At 36.8% G+C, this 24,473-nt stretch overlaps 1 pseudogene; it reads left to right on the top strand.

Annotated features, from left to right (window-relative positions):
* Positions 1-12,513: 12,513 nt before the first annotated feature.
* Positions 12,514-24,473, top strand: part of LOC140852828 (vacuolar cation/proton exchanger 5-like) — a 32,923-nt pseudogene continuing 20,963 nt past the window's right edge.

The following is a 24,473-nucleotide window of genomic DNA, read 5'->3' on the forward strand; positions in this document are numbered from 1 at the left end:
AGCGAGAGAAAGATCCTGGGCGCGATCCAATGGTTGAGATTCAATCCGACTTAGATCCAACGGTTGCTGTTCATTGTCGGTTTATAAGAGGACTCTTTTGTGCGATCCGATGGTCCAAAAGTGATCCATCAAGAGATCCAATGGCTGAGGATGCTTCCGACTTTGAATAGAAGATCAGAAGCGCTGATCGATAGTCCAGATCTCATCTGAAGCGCGATCGGACGGTCAGAATCGAATCTGACCCTGATAAGGAGTAAAAGGCTGATTTTTGGACACATCTGAGCGGTCCAATCCAGATCCGATGGCTAGGAATATTCCTAAGGAGATTAATATAATTTTTAAGGTTTTAGGACTCCTTTTTCTATCAAAAAATTATGAAAAATTTATCTATAAACAGGAGATCTGGGAATAAGCTTTGTGAGCAAAAAAATTGAGTAGAAAGTGTAGAAAAAAATAGAGAAAAAATTAAATAGCTTTAGGGATCCAAGAAAAAGAAGGAGAAAAGCCGGTTCGCTCTACGGAGTACGACGGAAGATGGAGAGGTCATCAACCATCTTTCCGACGAGGCATGGCTGATCAACTTCAAATCCTTGTTATATTTTATTTTATTTTATTTTATTGTTCTTTTAAATTTCTTATACTTGAATTTCAATTTCAATTAATGTAAAATTTATTTTTCCGCACTTTAAATTTCTGTCTTTTATTTTTTGCACGTAAATGTTAGGATCTAATTAGTAGATCTTAGTACCAATTTATTTTTATATTTTTTAAATTTTGTTATTTATTTTTATTGTAAGTAGATGCTAGGATATAGTTAGTAGATCTTAGTATCCGATTTATTTTTCGCACTTTTAATTTTTGTTTTCTGACTTAAATTACTTTCTTCAAACTTTTATTTTTTTTTGTAAAATCAAAGATTTCAAATCAAAATCCTGCGGATTCGACTCTGTGGATTCGACTCGACTCATTACTTTCTACATATTTTTATTTTTATTGAAATTGAAATTTGATTGATAATCACAGTGTTCTAACGATAACATCTTGACCCTATTAAATTTTTGGCGCCGTTGTCGGGGAAGGGACCAATTTTAATGTTTGATTTTTTTGATTTTCTTGTGACTATTGCTTACTAACTTTTTTTATCTTTTTGCAGAAAAAAATTCAAAAATTCAAAAAAAAAGAGAGATAGAAAGCTTCCAAGTTGGTGGATCAATCCTAATCTTAGTCTTAACTATTTTTTTTAGTATTAATTACTATTTTTTTAATTAGCCTAAAATTCATCCATATAAACCTAATAAAAATTGCATGACAAGAGTAGAAACTTAATTTTTAGGAGCATTTATCATTGTAGATTTATTTTTGGTGATTGCTGGAGACAAGGTAAGCTTTCAAGTTTTATTAGTTTCATGCATCTAATTTAGTTGTATAGAACTCTTTGTTTGAAATTGGTTGTGCATATTCATCTCAAATCAATTTAAGGGCAACACCCATAATAAGATAAGGTGGGATTTCATCACCCTCCCTTAGTCCAAAAACAACCAACCAGCATTCCACATTAACCTTAGTCTAACTAAAATCAAGTAAACATTAGCCCTAGTATTAATCGAGTTTAGTTCTGAGTATTGTGGTCAAGTCAAGTGCAAAGTAAGTCCGGACTCACTCCTGAAAGTGGTGTCTAAGGCTAGAGGTTATAAAGGCTCAGCCTAAGTGGATTTGTGGTTATTTTATTAGTTTCGTTAGCTTACCTGGCCAATTCAATTGGTATCTAAGGCAAGCAACAGGAGGATCCCCACGATCTCACCTCTTACCTGGCTAGTTGAAGGAAGTGAGAATAAACCTAATTTGCATTTAAGCTAAGCCACTCTACATTGAACTGTTAGGAATAAGAAATCCATAGGTGTCTAAGTTTAATTGTTTGCTAACTTGATTATAATTAACACTAAACCACAACTAATTCTTCCCACCTTACGTATCTAGGTCTAGGACTCTTTCTTTCTTCTCTCTCCTTTTTCTCTTAAAAAAAAAAAATGAAACAAAAACAAAACTTGAATCATACATTAGGGTTTGCACTGGTATATGCAAGGTAGAAGATCTCTCTATCCTGATCTAGTTGAACCCAATCCTGAGATTGAACGGTTGATTCATATTAAATCTGAAAATTAGATGGCTGGAGATCCTAGAGAACCACCTAGGCAGATGAAGGAATATTTTATTCCTTCCATCTATAACCCATCGACTTGTATCCACTTACCTGATATCTCTGCAAGCCACTATGAGATCAAGTCGATCACAATCCAGATGCTCCCGTCTTTCTATGGGAATACTAATGAAGATTCTTACAAGCATCTGGATGAGTTCTTAGAAATTTGTTCCACGGTGAAAATTTAAAATTTTACTGATGATGCACTTAGATTGACCTTATTCTCCTTCTCACTTAAAGACAAAGCCAAGTACTGACTTGGCACAATAGGGAGACCAATCCAAACTTGGACTGGAATGCAGCATGAGTTTCTTAAGAAATTCTATCCCATAGGTCGAACCAACACTATGAGGCGAGCCATCACTAGATTTGCTCAGTTTCAGGAGAACAAATTCATGAATCATGGGAGAGACTTAAGGAACTTCTTAGAAAATGCCCACACCATGGTCTATCTAAGTGGCAAATTGTTCAAGCTTTTTATGAGGGTTTAGGTGACCAATACAGACAGATGGTAGATGCATCTTGTGGGGGTGCATTCATGAGTAAAAGTAAGGATGAAGCCTACATTTTATTTGAAACTTTGAGTGAAAATTCAATCAATCATGCTTCATTATCCTCTTACGAAAGATCAATTCCTCACCAAAAGCGGACAGAAATTTTTGAGATCAAGCAAACAGACTCTAGTCCTAAAGTCGATCTGAACCTAATAGTCCAAAGATTAGATAAAGTTGACCTTTTTGCCCAGAAATTTGATCAGTTCTTAGCATTAGGTCAACAATCTCCTGCACAATACACACCACCTAATTATCAGGAGATTTGTTCTATCTGTGCTAGTCTGGCCCATCATGTGAGCGAATGTCCCACCGCTGTACAGTGTCCATCTTTCATTCAAGAAGAAGTTCAAGCTGTCCAAGGTTACTCCAAACCTGTCAATGATCCATTCTCTAACACATATAATTCAGGCTGGAGGAACCATCCTAATTTTTCTTGGAGACCCCAACAGACTCAGGTTCAGATCCAAATTCTTCTTTTGCAAAATTTTCAGAGTAGGCCTTTATACCAGAATATGCCTATAATAGAGGTCAGCCTACTCAGCCATCCTGTTACAATTAGCCGTTATACCCACCTCCTCAACAGACCAATCTAGCTGATGATAAGTTTAGCCAACTTCAACAAATGATTATGATCCAACAGCAATCCCTCGTTAGGCTAGAAGCACAAATAGATCAATTAACTGAATTTACAATGAGGAGAGAACTAGGTCAATTGCCAAACGAATCAATACCAAATTTTGAAATAACCCACCTATCCACCAATCACCTAGACCTAGTCATCAATCCAATGTCTAACCTAAGAATCCTCAATTTGAAAATGACAAAGTAATCTTTGAGCTTAGAAGTAATAGGATTTTAAGGATCCATATTCAAATCAGGTGAGAGAGGCTAGTACTAATGCTAGTCAAAATAAAAATTTAGAAAAAGAGGTTAGTACTGAAGCTAACTCAATTGAAGAATCTGAGCCCGAAATTGATATTGAGAAGAGAGCTGATGAGCTATCCGAGATATATCCACCAAAAGTTTCATTTTCTTCAACCCTAGAAGTCAGTTTTTCTTCTTTAGAATCATCATCCCCTTCAAAATTGAAATCGTCCTCAGTCACACTTGAGAATACATGTTTAGAATCAAATGATATCCTTTCAGTGCCTATTTCTTCAAATTTAGTTCCTAACCCAAAAACTCAATTCATGAGCATTTTAGAAGAACAAATAGGAGAAATTCTCGATAAACAAGGGTCTGTGAATGGGTTTGTGAACTATCTTTCTAAAATTAAAAATGGAGATGTGAAATATTTTTTGAAGATTGATAATAAAATATTGAAATTTATCAAAGACCATCTTCTTGAGATTGGCAATCCAAAACCATTAGAATTTATCAATCCAATATTCGACACGGGATAGGTGAGAGAATCGGCATGGTCTGGCTGAAAATGGTAAACTTAGCGCTTTTTGGGAGGCAACCCAGTTTTCAAGTTTTCAATTTTTGTTTTTGTCTTTGCTTTCTTTTGCATTTTGTTTAGGATAATCGAGTCTTGCTTTGTGTCTTTTGTAGGGATCTGAAAATAATTTTAGCTAAGTTGGGGGGAGAATCAGTTTTGAAAAGACGTATGGATCAGGTGATATCTCTCATTTTCTTTCTCTTTGCATGCACCCTTCATTTTTCCTACTCTATTGAGGACAATGTCGATTAAGTTGGGAGGGAGAATAAAATTTTTTTTTTAAGTCCTCAATTAAGTTAGTATTTAGTATTTAGTATTTAAGTATCTGATTACACTTAAGAATCAAGTTAAACCAAGCATTTTTAAAAGAAAATTGATGTACAGATCAGAGAGTTTGTAAGATATTGAGGAATCAAGTATTAAGAAAACTCAATAAAGAGTTAAGTTTAGAACTTAAATAGTTTTCTTTGAACATTTCTAAATTTTTCTACCAGCATCAAAGAAGAGTTTACTTTTTATGGACTTGTGTAAAGTAACTATACATTTCTTCATATATTCAATTTTTTTTTTTTTAAGTACTTCATGCTGAGTAATCGGACCTCTTTGCCTAAGTAAGCATTGAGTTTTGCGTCAAAAAGTATGAAGGACAAAGAAGTTTGTTGTAAAGTTAGTTTTAACTCGTAGCCTGTTTGATTCGAGCAAGTAGGTTCGAGGGGTATTTTATACCTAGTATCCTAAAGCCATCTGGTTTGGGAGTCATTGACCGAAAACTCATTACATGGGTCAAAAAGAAAGCTTAAGGGATTAAGACACTCAATAGCAGTACAACGTTAAAAAAAAAAATCAATCAATAAATGAAGGACGGAAGTAACAATATACTCATCCATATGAAGGTGAATGATTTGAAGATAAAGGTAGGGATAATTTGAAAAAGTTCAGAAAAAAATTAGTGTTCTTAGTTTAACTCTCATATTGACTAGTATTAATACCCCAATGACATATCTCATTCACACTCTACTAAACATTAGTGGTTCTTTTGAAAATTATTTGGTGAAATTTGAAACTTTAAGTTAAACGGTACTTAATTCTAAATTCTTTCTTTACTCGAGGACGAGCAAAGTTCAAGTTGGAGAGTGTGATAAGTGGTATATTTTTACATTTATTGTAGGTATTTTTGATAATTTATGATGCTAATATTTTCTTAAAAATTCTAATTTCATGAATTTATTGAATTTTCTTAAAAAATAAGCGAATTTGAAAAAAAAATGAAATTAGATATATTTATAAAAAAATAGATGTTAATTTAATTGAGCAATTTAAACATCAAAATGAAGAGAAATTTTTGAGAAATTTAATGTATATATTTTTTTAATTTTTCAGGTGAAAATCGAAGCAAAAACGAAGCTAAAATATCCTAAAAAATAAAAAAAATAGCCTTCGGTGTACGGTGGACCGGCCACTCGATCCACAGAGTCAGGGTGCAGTCTACAGGAAACTTCACGCGGTCCACAAGCGCGGTTCACAACAAGAGAAAGATCTTAGGTGCGATCCAATAGCTGAGATTCAATCCGACTTAAATCCAACGGTTGCTGTTCATTGCCGGTTTATAAGAGGACTCTTTTACGCGATCCGACGGTCCAGAAGTGATCCATTAAGAGATCCAACGGCTGAAGACGCTTCCGACTTTGAATAGGAGATCAGAAGCGCTGATCGATGGCCCAGATCTCATCTGAAGCGCGATCGGACGGTCAGAATCAAATCCGACCCTGATAAGGAGTAAAAGGCTGATTTTTGGGCAGATCTGAACGGTCCAATCCAGATCCGACGGTCAGGAATATTCCTAAGGGTTAATATGATTTCTAAGGGTTTTAGGACTCTTTTTCTTACCAAAAAAATTATGAAAAATTCATCTATAAATAGGGGGTCCGGGAATAAGCTTTATGAGCCGAAAAATTGAGTAGAAAGTGTAGAAAAAAATAAAGAAAAAAATTAAATAGCTTTAGGGACCCAAGGAAAAGGAGGAAAAAAATCGGTTCGCTCTACGGAGTATGACGGAAGATGGAGAAGTCATCAACCATCTTTCCGATGAGACTTGGCTGATCAACTTCAGATCTTTATTACAGTTTTATTTTTATTTTATTTTATTGTTCTTTTTAAATTTCTTGTATTTGAATTTCAATTTCAATTAATGTAAAATTTATTTTTCCTACACTTTAAATTCCTGTCTTTTATTTTTTGCACGTAGATGCTAGGATCTAATTAGTAGATCTTAGTACCAATTTATTTTTATACTTTTTAAATTTTTGTTATTTATTTTTATTACAAGTAGATGCTAGGATCTAGTTAGTAGATCTTAGTATCCGATTTATTTTTCGCACTTTTAATTTTTATTTTTCGACTTAAATTATTTTCTCCAAAATTTTATTTTTTTTTGTAAAATCAAAGATTTCAAATCAAAATCCTGTCTTCTCTGTGGATTCGATCCGACTCACTACTTTCTATATGTTTTTAATTTTTATTGAAGTCGGAATTTGATTGATAATCACGGTATCCTAACGACAACATCTTAACCCTATCAATCTCCCACACCCTTCGAGCCTTTTCAGGATTGCTGATAACAATTTGACAGGATGATGGGGGAAGTTAGAGAGAGAAGCTTTGGCAAAGGGTCCAGAGATTTTAGAGAGAGAAACCAATCGACACTAATCACCAACGTCACACTACCGTCTCTGATCTCATCTACTCCATCCCACTATCCTTCGCAGAAAGGGCAACCTCCCATCGGGTTTCAGAGTTTCAGAGGAGAAGGCCTTGGAGTTTCAGAAAGAGAAACTCCTCATCTCTCCCCTTCAATCTGCCATCTGATGAGGCCTCCCAACCCCAACACCCCCCCCCCCCCCCCCCCCTCCCCCACTGGGTTCCTATTCATTCCAACATAGCCGCCCTCTTTACTTGCAACCCAACCTACAACCTTTATAACTACCCTCCCTCTTTCCAGTCTTCAGATCATTCTAAATCTTTTCACTCAAAAATCTGCAACATCTCTCTGATTGGTGCTAACGCCAACCCCCTTGGATGGAGGGTTTGTCTTGGTAATGAGGATGGTATACCGGGGGCAGCACCATTAGAAACTGCCAAAAAAAGACATCATCTATCTGTTCCCATAACCAATCCATAAAAGTTTGTTCGGCCTCCTCGCCCACCTTCTGACAGAAGTTGGCTTGAAGCCAAACCTTGGATACAACGTCGTCTTCATTCTCTTCCTGGAGAGGATCCTTTTGCTAAGCGTCAGCGGCGTTGGGCTGCATGCGCCTCTGCATATCATTGCAACCTGCCTTCTGCCGTCTACAATACTCAATCCACTGCAGTAGGTAATGCTTTCTAAGACCAACCCACTGCTTCGAGGAACCTACTGGCGTTGGAGCCTACGCAACAAAATGATGCACGGCTTGCCCCTCTATCTAGGACCCTTGTGGAAAGAGTCAGCAAATCTAGTCGTGTTCTCCACACGTCTCCTTCCTCCATATCTTCCAGCTGGTGGTGGAGTCGTGCTTCTGATCTCAAGTTTGATGAGGCTGATCGTAGACATACTAAAAGCTTTTCCTTCTTACCATGCCCAAGCTATGCAGATGTCCTCAAAAGTGAAGGAGATTACTTTAACCTGCAGAGCGGCGCATGCAAGGCAGGCAATCATGAAAATCTCCTCCGAGCCAATGGAAGCTACCAGCTTACCTCCTTCCCTCGGATACAGAATCTCCTTCAGATCCTAGCCAAGCCTTTTAAAAGGGGGGGTTTGCTTCTGATGTGGGAGCTCAGATCACCAAAAGCCTGAGTGTAGAAACCTAGTTAAGCGTTTCCTTTGCTACAGGTTTGGGCATTCTATGAGATCCTGCAGGTTTAACCTCCGTGTTCAACAACATCCCTCCAGACCTGACAAAGCAGAAATCAGTTTTAAAATGCAGACAAGCCATAGCCCTCCACCTCCTTCTCCAAGCTTTCACTCTATCATAAAGGTCTTCCTCCTTCCTGTGAATTGGAGGACATAAATATCTACCTCAGGCGAGGGGCTTTTGTGCATGCTTTTGGGAGGCCGATCAAGACCAACAATGTATCCTCAACTCTAGCCCGCAAAGCAAACCATCCTGGGTCCTGGTTTGCTAAAACTCTATCTCAGAATGTCTTTTATGTTTCATGTCCGGATCTCGAGACTGTGCAAAACCTTATGGCCCTCGATCACATACGTGGAGATGGTTTCATCTTGCTCGTCAACCACTGGGATAGTTACAGGGATGCTATTCAGCATCGGTTGAAGTACAAGGTCCATGCATCACTATTAATCTTCCTCTATAGTACTGGATGGCAGATGCTATACGGATGATCATCTCTAGTTTCGGCTTTAGCTTCCATTGGGAGGATCTATCCAGCTTTGATATCTACTACTGTGAGGAATTTGAGCATGTTCCGGAAGTCATTGAGGTAAATATTGGCCAGCACATTTTTAAGGTTACCGTGTTGTTAAATTTGTTTCGGAGCGGGAACCTATTTTCGACGAGTTCGAGATGAGATCTGAACCGGAAGATGATGAGGACGAAGGGTGGGAGTTTTGGCTAAATGATGATGTTCAATCCCCTCAGAACAGTCCCAGACATTCTCAACAGAATCAGGAGGATAATGATGATGACACTCCAATGTCTCCTAATAACTCTGATGGGAGGCCGAGAGGCGTCTCCAACTCTTCAGCTTCCCAATACTGTAGGTCTCAAAGTGGTTGAGCAAACCCGGCCTGTTGGACCAACTCAATTTGGATTCTTGCAGCAACTGAACTCGACCACTTGTACAATTCTCTTGGAGACTCTTAACCGCATAATGACCTCCATGCTCCTAAACAGGCCTATGGTTCCTATCAAGTGGACTCTCTCAACTCAAATTTCAGACTCATTCTCAACAGACCACGCTCCAAATCTGACAGAAGACAAGACAATACCATGTGCAAAAGATGGCAAGGTAATTAAGGAAATCTCAGATTTAATGGCTACATTGGTCTCAGTCAAAAGTGTGTTTGAAAACATCCGGACTGTGCTCCCACTCACGCCATCACCTGCAATGGCTAATAATCAAAAATCTCTGTAAGATGGAAGTTTGGGAAAGAAAAGCACCCAAACAGGAAAGCTAAGCACTACAACAACCAAGAGAAGCGCAAGATTGAGAGAAAAAAAGGTCAAAATGCTTGATCTGTAGGAGGTTTTCTTACGGCTAGAGGACATCTTTACCATTAACATCCTCACAGCAAATGATATTAGGAACATAGGTTCGAAATGTGGGCTTATCTTTCCCTTAAATGATGATGAACCTATTCAGAAGCTCAAGCAGCTCGAGCTTGCAAGATGCCAGTTCATTGCAGACAAGGTTGCAGGTTAATAAGCGTCTCAGCTCATTTTCTTTCGGATAGAAAATGTTTACTCATTCTGGAAGATGATCAAACCTGAACTTCATTTTCTTTTTTTGGGTTTGGTTCCTAGTAGTTTTCAGTTCATTGTCCTTTTCTTTTATGACACCATTAGATGTAATTCTAGATCTCATCAGTCTGCATTGTAATGCATTAGTTATCAGCAAAATGAAATCAATTAGGATTTGTAGTTTGCTGAATCTTCTGAGGGTTATCCTTCCTTTTATTTGATGGCATTAGTCTACTGGAATGTACATGGCTTGGGCACTTCGGAGAAACATCGATTAGTAAAGGATACAATCATTACATCGAAATGCATGATTGCCTGTCTTCAAGAAACTAAAGTTAACAATGTTATCGACAGATTTCTTTCCTCAGTTTGTGGCAGTCAACTAAGTATCAGAAGCGTGGTGGCTCTAATTGAAACTTCTGGAGGTCTTCTCATATGTTGGAACCCTTGTTTCATAGGAGGGTCAACAAAGCGGCGAGGACAATTCTCCCTTTCCACAATTCATCATCTTATTGCTTCCCCTTCAACTGAGTGAATGCTGACAAATGTGTATGGTCCAACGAATAGAAAATTAAAGGATGAATTCTTGGCAGAACTATATCAAATCCGAAACAGCTGGTCAGGGCCGTGGATTATAGTAGGGGATTTCAACCTCATCAGATACCCCTTGGATGCAACAGGAAGCAAGACTCAATCACCATACTCTTCAAACTTTAAGTCCTTCATTGACTCGTTGATGTTGACAGAAATCAATCTGAACAATCTTAACTTTATCTAGTCGAATCATCGAGACAACCCTACATTATCAAAGCTAGATCGATGCATTGTCTCCCTTGAATGGCTCACTCTTTTTCCAAATATCATTCTCACACCACTGGCCAAGACTACCTCTGACCACACCCCAATCAAACTGGTTTTCAAGCAAAATCTCTCCAATCAAACTGGTTTTCAAGCAAAATCTCTAGAGGAATAAAAGATTCAATTTTGAAGATTTCTGGTATGCAGCCCCTGGCTTTGACGACATGGTGAAACAATGGTGGAACACCACCTTCAAAAATCATGATGCAGCTTCAAACCTGGTTGGCAAATTGAGGTCGCTTAGAGCTAGACTAAAATAATAAAATCGATCAGCAAATGGAAACATCATCAAAAAAAAGGATGAGATCAAGAATCAAATTCAGCAACTCGACATCAAGGAGGACAGCAAAGATTTCTCAAACGAGGAGAAGAGCCAAAGAGACAAGCTTAAGTTGGAATTAGAGCAAGTTCTCGATCAAGAAAAGATTCTCTAGAAGCAGAGATCTAGAGCAAATTGGTTAAAATAGGGGACAAAAATATCAATTTTTTTTATATAACAGCAAGTGCCAGAAAAAAAAAAAAAAAGATCGCTTGGATAGAGGACCAAGGGAGAATCATCGACAATCAACACCAAATTAAAGATACCTCTTTGAAAGACTATTCAAGTTTACTCGACACTGAAAAAAAATCTCTCATTCAACTGAACTGGGAAGCATTATACCTTGAACCTGTTGAGAACCTAAGCGATCTTGAAGCTTCGTTCTCTCAAACAAAAATTAAAAATGCCCTTTTCAGTTTGGCAAAGGACAAATTGCCAGGATAGGAGGGATTTCCAATATCATTTTACCTGCACTTTTGGGACACAATCAAGGTAGATCTGAGCAGATTTTTTTCAGATGTATACAGTAATAAAACAAATTTGCGTAGATTGAACTACTCCTATACTATCTTGGTCCCAAAAAAATCTGAATGCGAATAAGTAAGTGATTATAGACCTATCAATCTACTTCACGGATTTTCACCAAAACTCTAGCGAACAGATTGTCAAAATTTTTAAATCATCTCGTGGACTCTTAAGCAATGTTCATTAGGGGTCGACAAATTTTAGAATGTTACCTAATTGCGATGGAGATCATTTCTCACTGTTGCAAATCTAACTAGAAAGGCTTAGTCTTGAAGATAGACTTCAAAAAGGCATTTGATAAAATCAACTGGTCCTTTCTTATCTCATTGCTAAAATTCAGAGGATTTGGTCCAAAGTGGATATTCTGGATTGAAAATCTTTTGAACTCTTTCAAGACGACTCTCCTCATAAATGGAGAACCGACACATTGGATTCAAACCAGAAGAGGGTTACACCAAGGTGACCCGCTATCCCCGATGCTTTTCATATTGGCTACAGATGCTCTAAGTCAATTGACTAATCTTACGGCATCAAACAACCTCATCTTAGGGATCGGAACAAATGAAATTACCAAAAGAATTATGTGCATTCAATATGTGGATGACACCTTTCTCTTATGCAATGCAAGTCGACAACATGCCTCCACTCTGAAATTTGTTCTCTACTCCTTTGAGCTTGCATCAGCGTTAAACATCAATTTCAAAAAAAGTAATCTCTTCACCCTGAAAACTTTAGAAGGAGAAAGTGATATTATTGTGCAAATTAAGTATTAGTTGTAAGCTAACAATACTGCCCACTACTTACCTGGGACTTCTACTTATCCACCGCAAATTAGCTGTGAGCGACTGGAAATTTCTTGAAGAAAAGATTGAGAGGAGGCTGGCTGCTTTGAAAGGTAAAGTTTTATCTCTAGGGGGTCGTCTAACTCTTGTTAATCATGTTCTCAGTAGTATACCAATATATTGGATGTCTTCCTTACTAATCCCTCAAGAAGTCATTGACAAAATAGATAGAAAAAGGAGGAGCTTTCTATGGAGGGGAGACAACCACTGCAAAGGTATACACCATCTAGTCAATTGGAGACAGGTGTGTAGACCAAAACTCTTTGGGGGCCTGGGGATCTTAAATCTCAAGTTCCTGAACTTGTATCTGTTACGAAAATGATGGTGGAGATTTTACCAAGAACACAGTGCGACATGGAGAATCCTCATTCGCAGCCTACACTATCACAACAGATTGCCAAACAGAATGGAAGGAAGGGCTCCAAAACAGGCCTCTGTAGCCTAGAAAAATGTGATGAAAACAGGCATGATCTTTCATCAAAGCATTTATTTTAATCTGGGTGATGGAACCAATATCTCATTTTGGCACGACCAATGGTTTGGAAGTGTGCCACTGAAATCCAAATTCTCAATTCTTTTTCATCTTTTCTCCACTTAACTTCGTCTGTTCATGAATTCAAAAGAATTCAGAACATTGAGATGACTTTCAAGGAAGATGTACCTTTGAACATGGAGGAAACCTTTCAAAGTTTCTATAAAAATGTTGTCAGTATAACCCTCTTGGAGACACCAGATAACGCCAATTGAAAATGGAGTGCAAGCAGAAAATTCTCTGTTAGAAAATATTATCAATTCTTCAGCGATGGTGGTATCAGGTCTACTTTTGAAAATCTGATGTACACCTGTTCTAGAAAAAATTAAAATTTTCACTTGGTTGCTGCTAAACAACAAGATCCTTACTGCAGAAACTCTTTAGAGAAGGAATGTTCGGACATCCCATGTATATCCAATGTGCTATTTACACCCAGAATCCACAAGCCATCTTTTCACCACCTGCACCTATGCTGAATCCATTTGGTGGAGAATCACTCAGAAGCTAGGCATTTTGGATACCCCGTCTTCGGTCGAAGATCTTTGGGAAAGCTGGCACGATCATCTTCCAACAAGAATTCATAGACAATCTTGGGACACCATCGCCTCAACCATCTATTGGTTGCTCTGGAAGGAAAAGAATAGAAGGCTATTCAAGTTTGAAGCTCTAACAGCAAAGACCCTGATTCCAAGAATTGTTTAAATGCTCACGAGCTGGTCTGCAATCACTGAGGGTAAGCACAAATTTAGTATTCAAAAAATGATTCAACAGGTTTGGTAGCTGCCCTGAGACCAAAACCTTCGAATAGAGAAACTAAAGATGCAGTTTGAAGGAAAAAAAATTATTTCTTCTCGAAAAATTCAGATCGCATCTAAAATTTTTTTTATTTATCTATATGATTAAAGATCAAATCTTTATCTGATTAGTAGCAAAATCAGAGATCAAATCTTAAATTATTTGATATAAATCTTTATGGAGGCCTAGATGTGCAGACTCTCTACTTCACATGTATGTCAGATATCGCAGGAAAGCAGGATAAACTCCAATCCAATTATCTTTGCAACTCAATCAATCGAGAGATGAGATGTGCTGGTGTGAGGTGGCGACTTCACATGTATGTCAGATATCGCAGGAAAGCAGGATAAACTCCAATCCAATTATCTTTGCAACTCAATCAATCGAGAGATGAGATGTGCTGGTGTGAGGTGACAGCAGATGGGATGCCCAAGATGGATCCACACCCAAGGGAAGAGGGGTGGCAACAAGAGGAGAGGGCAAGAGGGAAGAAGGGACCTCTCTCTCTTCTTACGCCTCTCTCTCTCTTTCTCTCTTCTCTCGATCTGATTTGTTTTCTATGCATCTATAGATAGAGACCCTCTCTATTTATAGATGATTCCTATGACCCAATAAGTATAGGAGTCCTAACTCAAATTTGATTTGAATCAGTCCAATACTCATGAAAGAAGGATTCCTACATGAGATAGAATTACCATCACACATGACAACCAATTTGCACCCACTTCCTCACCCACATGGGACACCCCAAATAAGCAAAGCTCTAGGTGTTGGTCGGCCCATAATAGAGGAGAATCTAGTGCAAGTGGGAATACTCATATCTCATCAAAAATGGATCCAATTCGAAGCTGGTTCGAAACAATTTCGAAAGGCTGTTAATCCCAAACTCTTTAGGACTTTTGTACCAAGTCTAACTTAGATTTTGGATCCAATTAAGACTAATTAACTCAGATCTAATTTAAAATTAATCAGTACTTAAATTCAATCTTTCATATACTCCATAGATCATAGATTAGAAACTGTTCATCCTCGAGATTGAACCTGAACCTCATGTGTAGTGCTAGCTAGACATAGTCAACTCTTCAATCCCTTTTGATCCATAATTTAATTCTCAATCAAGCTAGTTTATATGTTCAATCAAGTCAAGTACTTTCAAATTGGATATATAAACATAAGCTAATTCCTTCCTACTTTGTCTAACTTGTGTGCGTGACTCCATAGGTTCAAACACTAAGTCGGTAGTACGGGAACTAATTCCTGCACTAATCGAGATATTATCTAGCAATGATTCTCGACATCTAGATAGGTCAAATTATCGTAAAAAAATATTTCAGAACCCATACACATGATTACCGCATAATTAATCTTTTTGATCCTGAATGTTCTAGGATGGTCTCAAGTTAACTGTCAACCGAGATTGCTTCATCCACGTTGTATTTCAACCTTTCAAATCAATCTCATGGATTATCCTGGCCAAAGCTTTACTAAATTAAAATACAGCAATACATCAACTTCAATAATCTGAGGGGTCAATCCCATCTTGATTCACACACAGATTTTGCAAGTACTTGACTGTACCCAGCAGCCTTCCGTCACTGCATTAGAAATCCAGATAGTCCGGTACCAAAGCACAGTGAGTTGCTTGCAAGTCACTATGGTGTTCTCAGGTCTGAAGCATACTTATACCCATATATTTTATGAGTAGCTTTTGACGGCAGAATACTCAGCAGGTGAGTCACTTGTTCAGTGATGATGTATCCATACATCTTACTTGTATGCCATACCAATGTCACCATACTTCTTGGTTAAGAGGACAACAAACCTATATGGCACACAACAACCTTCACTCAATAAATATCATCGTCTTGTAATGACGTATCATTTGATCACAAACATGTTTAAGAACTATACGATAAATCCTCTCTTTATCGCACACTAACGTAGTTCTAAGGACTTCATTACAGTACAAGAGTTTAAGAAAGATTTAACTTTGTGATAAAAAATATCAGAATAATTTTTATAAAATAATCAATAATTCATATACAAAGATGAACTCAATCGTCACACGATTGATTTTAGGACACAATTTCCAACAACTTCTACTTGGACTAAAGTCAATCGAGACAGTATCTTATACCCATCTTCCATTTGAAATCATCAAACTCTTTGATCTTAAAAGCTTTAGTGAAGAGGTCGGCTAGGTTTTCCTTTCCGTCGATCTTCTGAAGTTTGACGTCACCACAGTTCACGATCTCTCGCACTAGATGATAGTGGTGCAGAACATTACAGTATCCGATGCAGCAATGCATTCCGCTTCGCATACAAAATCGGTTACAGTATGTTGCTTGAAACTCTTCCAGCAAACAAATCCTCCATTCAGAGTAAATACGTAGCCGACATGCTTCTACTGTCATCACAATCTGACTGAAAACTAGATTCAGTATATCCCATAAGTTTCAGATCAGTGTCTCCATAGATAAGTCATTGGTCTTTAGTATTTCTCAAATACTTAAGAATTGCTTTCACAATCTTCCAATACTTCTCATCCGGATCAGACTGGTACTTACTCACTATTCCTAGTGAATAGGCTATATCTGGCCTCGTATATATCATAGCGTTCATGATAGATCCTACTGTCGAAGCATATGGTATTCTACTCATGCGCTCTCTCTCCTTAGGAGTGTCGGACAATCCTTCTTGGAAAGAGTAATTCTATGGCCTATTAGAAGATGGCCTTTCTTAAAATTATCCATGTTGAACCGCTTCAATAGGATGTCGATGTACATGGTTTGGGACAATCCAAGCAACCTTCTAGATCTATCCCTATAGATCTTTATCCCAAAGATGTAGGATGCTTCTCCCAAGTCCTTTATGGAGAACTGTGATGATAACCACAGCTTCACACTCTGTAAAATCGGGATGTCCTTTCCTAGTAACAGTATGTCATCCACATACAGCACCAGAAAGATAATTACAGAATCGGAAGCTCACTTGTAGATGCAAGGCTCTTCTTCATTCCTAACGAAGTCATACATTTTGATCATCTTATCAAAATGCATGTTCCAACTTCTAGATGCCTGCTTAAGTTCATAAATAGACCTTTTCAGCTTGCACACTTTCGAGTCATCTGTGGATGTGAACCCTTCAGGTTGTATCATATACACCTCTTCTTCCAACTCCTTATTAAGGAAAGCGATTTTGACATCCATCTGTCAGATCTTATAATCTAAGTATGCAGCAATAGCAAGCATAATCCGGATGGACTTGAGCATTGCCACAGAAGAGAACATCTCGTCATAGTCAATACCATAATACTGACGGTATCCCTTGGCAACTAGATGGACTTTATAGGTCTCTATCTTCCCATTCGCTCTTTTTTTTTTTGAAAATTCATTTACATCCTATGGGTTTTATCCCTTCAGATGGATCAACTAGTGTCCATACACCATTTCTGAAAGTCGGGCCTTTGCATGGCCTCCATATAGGTGATCGGATCCTCATCGTTCTCATCAAGTTTGATGGGGTCACCATCGCAGATCAGAGAATCATAGTATTTGTCCAGCTGATGCGGTACTCTATCGGATCTCCTTAATGACGCCTCTACTGGTTCCAAATTCGATTCACCAATCAAATTCAATTATGTGTGTGTCGGTCCTTCTACCTTATGAACTTCATCAAGTTCAATTTTACAAGCATTAGCTCCTTCACCAAGAAATTTTTTTTTCAAAAAGACTGTCTAGTTGCTGACAAACACCTTTTGTTTTACAGCGAGGTAGAAGTAGTACCCTTTAGTTTTCTTTGGGTACCCTATGAACAAACATCTATCGGACTTCGGTCCAAGCTTATCTTATTTTTAAACACTTGACATAAGCTGGACACCCTCAGATCCTAAGGTGTGAGAGCACCGGCTTATGCCCAATCCATATCTCATATGGAGTTTTGTCGACAGACTTGCTAGGCACCTTATTCAAAATATAGCAGGTAGTTTTTAGTGCATATCTCCAAAAGAAGATTGATAGACTCGCAAAGCCCATCATGGATCGACCATGTCTAACAAGGTTCGATTCCTCCTCTCCGACATCTCGTAATGTTGTGGTGTTCCAGGAGAGGTCCATTGTGAGAGAATCTCATTCTCTTCTAGATATGTCAGGAACTCACTGGTGAGGTATTCACCTTCTCGATCTGATCGAAGGGTCTTAATACTCTTTTCAGTTTGTTTCTCTGCTTTAGTATGGAATCATTTGAACATTTCAAATGATTCTGACTTATGCTTTGTAAGATAGACATACCCATACCTCGATAGGTCATTTGTAAATACAATGAAATAGTAATATCCTCTTTTGACACTTATGTTCATAAGCCCACATACATCAGTATGTATTAGACTTAGCACATCGCTGACTCTTTCACCTTTTCCTTTAAAAGGTGACTTAGTCATCTTACCAAGTAGACAGGACTCACAGATAGGTAATGATTCATAATCATCTATCTCAAGGATACGTTCTTTGATCAACCTGTCAATCCTATTCTTGTTCACATGACCAAGCCTATAATGCCAAAGGTAAGATTCACTGATATTATCTAATTTAGGATATTTACTGGGTGTATACATTACACTAACAGATCATGATATTATGAATATGCCATGTTTTAATTGTTCATACATAATTATAGTATCATTCATAATGATATCACAAAAATCATCCTTTATAATAAATTTATAATCAAGTTTGGCCAAAAAGCCTACAAAGATGACATTCATTAAAAAAGAGAGATAATAATGATAATCATTTAACATGACACTATTAGACTCAAAGATAAGCTGCAAAGTTTTCAAAGTCAGAACTGGAATAAGACTTTCATCTCCAATGTTAAGGAACCGCTCGTCCTCTCGAACCTTTCTACTTACCTGCAGTCCTTGCAACAAATTGCATATATTAATAGAATTTTCGGTATCTAATATCCAGGTAGTAGTATCACAAATAGAGAAATTATAAGATGTTATCATATAAGTACCTTGTGAAGTAATCATTTGCTTTTTTCTCTTATTTTTAGGCTTGTTTGGGTCAAGAGTGACTATGTAAGCAGGACAATTCTTTTTCCAATGATCCAGCTTCTTGTAGAAGAAGCACTCTGCCTGGTCCTTGTCAACTTTTGATTGTTTGCTCTGCTTGAGATCGACAGCATGGGATTTCTGCACCTTTTTTTTCTTTTCTTTCCTAAAGGATCGATGCCCTGCAGATGAACCTCCCACTAAATTCACTGGCTCCTTTTGGAGCTGGTGATCCTTCTCAAAAGTTTGCTGTAATCCTAGCAAACCATGGTAGTTTACCGCAGGCATTGTCATTCTATACTGACTGAGAAAGGGTAGGTAGGATTTCGATAGCGAATTGAGGATAGCATCCTTGCATAACAATTCATGCAATGAAAAGTCAAGTTTGCTAAGGGTTCAATCTGAGCAATTATGTACAATACATGATCGATGACTGAAGCTCCCTCTCGTATATAGGCATTGAACACCGCGCAGGAGGTTTTGTGTCTCTCCACATTCTCAGAGGTGTCGAAAGACTCATTCAATATTTGAATGATCTCCTCTGGCTACGCATCCTCGAACTTATGACTAAGTTCGTTGTTCAAGACTGCCCTCATCATGTAATGCACATTCGTGCGGTCATTGAGCCACTTTATGTAAGTATCTCTCATGGCACGAGGAGCATTGGCTGTAGGTTCTTTAGGTGCTTGATCCGTAAGGATGTACAAAATCTTCTCGTGCTCCAAGATGATCTTTAACTTTCGTTACTAGCTATCGAAGTTAGATCCGATGAGCCTGTCACTGTCTAACAGCGTACGGAGAGATAGTGTGTTGGTCATAACTGAAAAAAAAAATATTAGCCTGTTAGTATATGAATTATTTTTGGTTCTAAAGATATGGACTTTAGTTTAAAGGTCCTCCCACTATTTTTATGAATTAATAGCCTCTACCTCCAACTCGAAAAATTACACTAATTCTTTAGTGGGTACTAGAATCCACACGGACTGCATTTGGGTCCGAGTGTGGCTTGGCCAACCCTAGTGCATTCATGGGTAGGTTAATAACTAATTGTTTCTCTAAACAACTTCTAGCAATAAGTTTTGCCTCAGGCTTTCTTTCAGTAGGTGTGTGGCACCTCCACTGAAAATTTTGGTTAGGTCCAACCACTAACATGACACACCAAGTGCATCCAACAAACGGATGTTCAGATCCGAGTGTGGCTCGATCAATCTGAGCATTGATCTGAAGGTACATCATGATAGTTATATGATGAATGATAATTTCAATATATAATAGACACTAGGCATGTGGCGCCTCCAATGTCTATTTGGAATATTAGACTCATTATCATGCACTTTAATAGGAGGCAATGATCAAGTTATCTCATAACTTTATCACTTTATAGACCTAATAATTTAGAGGATTTGATTTTATTGATCTGAGAATAAGAGAAGAAGTCGACCTGTAAGCTGCAAATCCTCTCATTGACTTCACCTAGTCATGTAAAGGATTAGACACAAGCTGGTCTAAAGATATCTAAATCAGTCACACTGATTCACCTTAATGGTTTGGGTCTACACGAATCGACTAGTGATCTAATCAAAGCATAATCTATCATGTTGGCCAGATAAGTGAGATCAGTGGGAGGGATATGCCCTTAACTCACCGTAGACGCATCTAGGTGAATAGCTTCCAATTAAAAACTACTTGATCGAATCTGCCAAACTTACCTTAGACACCAACTGGTTAATTAGTTTTGATTTGGTTTACTAGAAGATTCGGGCTCAACCACGAAGCTATGATCATGGTCCATTTATTAGGGTCAAACACATGGACTTGATCAAACTAGAACTATTGAGATTGATTTAGAAAAATACTGATCTGATCTAATTCAACACTTGATTAGATTTAATCAATTTCTCTACATAGTCTATATATGTTTCTAACCCTAGGTCTAACCTATTAGAAGGACCTGATTCATGTTAATCCTGTGCCCATCATTTTATGTGGTATCTTAATAATTTTTAATTCTCAAATCTAGATCATTCAAAATTTAATTCATAATTAAGTGTGTGAAACATGTATTTCAGTCTATAGAACTATTCTACAAAAATTTTAGGTGAAGTATACCATATGTTTCAATACATGAAAATAAATTTTCATAATATATTTAACAATTAAACATACATAGGTATGATCTAAACTTCATGCATACATCTCATGTATCATGACAATCTTTAGATCAATATCGATTACATCATATATAACATGTAATTCAGATCTAAAATAATTTTATATCTGAACTTTTTTCTATTGTAATGAATTATAAATCACTTTAGATCTAATCTAAACATATTTATAATTAAAATAATATATAAAGATCTATTCACTTTTTTTCTTCCTGAAATCGGATCGCAATGACATCCATACACATCATAAGAGAACCCATCGAATAGACAAAAGAGAGATTAATCTCTTTAATCTCCTATGATCAGATGGTCTGGTGATCTTATCAATCCGAGTACTAGGCTACTAAGATCTAAAATCTAATTTCATATATAATTACATTAACATGCAATTATTGATAAAACTATTTTATGTCATGAACATATCCTTGATCTTATTGATTATGTTCTTCATCTAATTTAATTAGATTTAATATATCATATACATCATATCAGATCTGAAATACATCTTATATTGATTATAAAACATCAATTTCAGATTTGATATCATATAAAAAATTAATTAGATGCAAATATGAATGCATAAGGAATAAATTTTTGGTAAAATCTATTTTTGTGCAGTGCTAAATTTTGAAAGAATTCAGATCTAAATATCTATCAAAATGGATTTAATTTAGATCTAAAATAAATCTCACTTTATAAAAAAAAAATAATATTAAAATTTTATTAAAATAAATTTAAAATAGATTTTAATTTATATTGTTATTCTATCAAAAATTTAGCAACAGCAGAATTTTGTTATAGCAGACTTATAACAACCTCAATCAACTTTTGATTAGGCACATCTAATCCGATCAAAATCAGATAAAAATTATATAAATAAATTTAAATTAAATTTAATGTCTCACAAAAAATTTTAATTACATCTTATGTAATTAATCTCAAAAAATTCTGTTATGCATGCATATATTTCAGATCTGCTCTGATACCAATTGAAGGGAAAGAAACTGTTTCTCTTTGAAAAGCCCATGTTGCACTTAAATTTTTTTTTATTCATCTATATGATTAAGGATCAAATTTTTACCGGATTAGTAGTAGAATAAGAGATCAAATCTTAAATTATCTGATATAAATCTTCGCGGAGACCTGGATATGTAGACCTTCTACTCTGCATGCACGTCAGATGCCGCAGGAAAGTAGGATGAACTCCAATCTAATTGCCTTTGTAACTCAATCAATCAAGAGATGAGATATACTGGTGTGACACCTCACACTAGTAGGTGGGATGCCCAAGATGGATCCACACCCAAGGGAAGAGGGGCGGCAACAAGAGGAGAGGGCAAGGGGGAAGAAGGGACCTCTCTCTCTTCTCACACCTCTCTCTCTTTCTCTCTTCTTTCGATCTGATTTCTTTTCTATGCATCTATAGGTAGAGACACTTTCTATTTATAGATAATTTTTATGATCCAATAAGTATAGGAGTCCTAACTCAAATCTGATTTGAATCAGTCCAATACTCATGAAAGAAGGATTCCTACAAAAGATAGAATTGCCATCATATATGACAACCAATTTGCACCCACTCCTTCACCCACATGGGACACCCCAGAGCAAAGTTTCAGATGTTGGTCAGCCCATAATAGAGAAAAATCCCAGTGTAAGTGAGAATACTCATATCTCATAAAAAACAGATCCGATTCGAATCCAATTCGAAGTTGGTTTGAAATAATTTTGAAAGACTGTCAATCACAAACTCTTTAGGACTTTTGCACCGAGTCTAACTGGAATTTTAAATCCAATTAAGACTAATTAATTCAGATTTAATCTAAAATTAATCAGCACTTAAATTCAATCTTTTATATGCTCCATAGATCATAGATCAGAAACTGTTTATCTTCGGGATCGAACCTGAATCTCATGTGTAGTGCTAGTTAGACATAGTCAACTCTTCAATCTCATTTGGTCTATAACTTAATTCTCAATTAAGCTAGCTTATATGTTCAATCAAGTCAAATACTTCCAAATTGGACATATAAATATAGACCAATTCCTTCCTACTTTGTTTGATTTATGTGCGTGACTCCATAGGTTCAAATACTAAGCTGGTAGTACAAGAATCAATTTTTACACTAATCGAGATACTATCTAGCAATGATTTTCGATATTCAGATAGATCAAATTATCGCAAAAAAAATTTCAGAACCCATACACATGGTTACCATATAATTAATCCTTTTGACCCTAAATGCTCTAGGATAGTCTCAGGTTAATTGTCAACCAAGATTACTTTATTCGCATTGTATTTCAACCTTTCAAATCTATCTCATGGATTATCCTGGCCAAGGCTTTGCTAAATTGAAATACAGTGTACATCAACTTCAATAATCTAGAGGGGTCAATTTCATCTTGATTCATACACAGACTTCGCAAGTATTTGACTGTACCCAGTAGCCTTCCGTTACTACATTAGAAATTTAAATAGTCCGGCACCAAAGCACAGTGAGTTGCTTGCAAGTCATTATGATGATCTGAGGTCTGAAGGATACTTATACCCATATATTTCGCGAGCAGCTCTTGACAGCAGAACGTTCAGCAGGTGAGTCACTTGTTCTGTGATGATGTACCCCTATATCTCATCTGTATGCTATACCAGTGTCACCATACTTTTTAGTTAAGAAGACAATCAACCCATATGGCATACAATGACCTCCACTCGATAAACGTCATCGTCCTATAATGACATATCATTTGGTCGCGAACATGTTTACGAACTATACGATAAATCCTCTCTTTATTGCACATTAGTATAGTTCTAAGGACTTCATCACAGTACAAGAGTTCAAAGAAGATATAACTTTATGATGAAAAATATCAAAATAATTTTTATACAATAATCAATAATTCATATACAAGAATGAACTCAATCATCACATGATAGGTTTTAGAACACAATTTTCAACACTGTTCTCATCCCATTTGGTTCGCTTTTTGATCAGCTGTAAACTATTTTGGTTTACTGAAGTCATGTAAACCTATAAGGCTATTCTGAATTTTTCATCTAAAAACTTGTAAATGACATCTGAAAATCTATAAAACCTATAAACCGCCAACCTAAAACTATGTCCTTTTCTAGTTAAATTTGGTCAACCAACTGCTCTAATCATTAATAGTAATGGGTGGTAATACCTCCCCTTCTATCAAAAAAAAAATGATAAGTCAGCATTCTCTGGCAAATTGATAATTTTGGATGCCCATCGATTTAGTTGGTGGGACTATATGGAGACTTGGTCTGGAAAATGTACTTACTGCTGATCTTCATTCCACTCATATTGGCAAGGATGTAAGGACCTTAAAATGTAATGAAATTACGGTCTAAGAAATTTTTTTATAGATATCCAAAAGCTTTTATATAAATCTAATAAGTTCTATCAAAAACTTATTATACATGTGATTGTGCTTTGGATCTCAAGCTTCTCCATTATATGCAATTGTCATTATCCTTTAATTCTATTTAATTGTCTTCGGAGGCAAGGCAATCTCTTTCTTTTAATGTGAAGTTATAGCTTTTGAGTTTAATAGTGTAGCTGCAATTGCTTTTTCATATATTTTAACTTGTTGTATTTTCCATGATTTATCCTTTACTCATTTTGCAGACTAATTATTTTGATGATGAGGTGTGTGTAAGCATGCAGCCATGTGATGATGTAATCATCCTAGTGCGATGTCCTACTAT

Source organism: Elaeis guineensis, chromosome 12 (assembly GCF_000442705.2).
Source record: "Elaeis guineensis isolate ETL-2024a chromosome 12, EG11, whole genome shotgun sequence".
In the NCBI taxonomy this organism is placed as follows: Eukaryota; Viridiplantae; Streptophyta; class Magnoliopsida; order Arecales; family Arecaceae; genus Elaeis; species Elaeis guineensis.